General features: G+C 49.1%; 1 protein-coding gene across 2 annotated transcripts in view; it reads right to left on the reverse strand.

Moving 5' to 3' along the window:
* qrsl1 (glutaminyl-tRNA amidotransferase subunit QRSL1) overlaps positions 1–678 on the reverse strand; it is a 6,712-nt gene that overhangs the window by 1,503 nt on the left and 4,531 nt on the right. The gene's annotated exons all lie outside the window — the stretch shown is intronic.

Here is a 678-nt window from a genome sequence, read left to right on the forward strand (position 1 = left end):
CCAGAACTACACGGCAGGACCTGGTCTATGACCTGAAGAGAGCTGGGACCACAGTCTCGAGTAAAACCATTAGTAACACACTACGCCGTCATGGATTAAAATCCTCCAGCACACGCAAGGTCCCTGCTCAAGCCAGCGCATGTCCAGGCCCGTCTGAAGTTTGCCAATGACCATCTGGAAGATCCAGAGGAGGAATGGAAGGTCATGTGGTCAGATGAAACAAAAATAGAGCTTTTTAGTCTAAACTCCACTTGCCGTGTTTGGAGGTAGAAAAAGTATGAGTACTACCCCAAGAACACTATCCCAAGCATGAAGCACGGAGGTGGAAACATCATTCTTTGGGGATAATTTTCTGTAAAGGGGACAGAACGACTGCACCGTATTGAGGAGAGGATGGATGGGGTCATGTATCGCAAGATCTTGGCCAACAACCTCCTTCCTTCAGTAAGAGCATTGAAGATGGGTCGTGGTTGGGGCTTCCAGCATGACAACGTCCCAAAACACACAGCCAGGGCAACTAAGTAGTGGCTCTGTGAGAAGCATCTCAAGGTCCTGGAGTGGCCTAGCCAGTCTCCAGACCTGAAGCCAATAGAAAATCTTTAGAGGGAGCTTAAAGTCTGTATTACCCAGCAACAGCCCCGAAACCTGAAGGATCTGGAGAAGGTCTGTATGGAGGAG

Source organism: Etheostoma spectabile, chromosome 20, assembly GCF_008692095.1.
Source record: "Etheostoma spectabile isolate EspeVRDwgs_2016 chromosome 20, UIUC_Espe_1.0, whole genome shotgun sequence".
Classification (NCBI taxonomy): domain Eukaryota; kingdom Metazoa; phylum Chordata; class Actinopteri; order Perciformes; family Percidae; genus Etheostoma; species Etheostoma spectabile.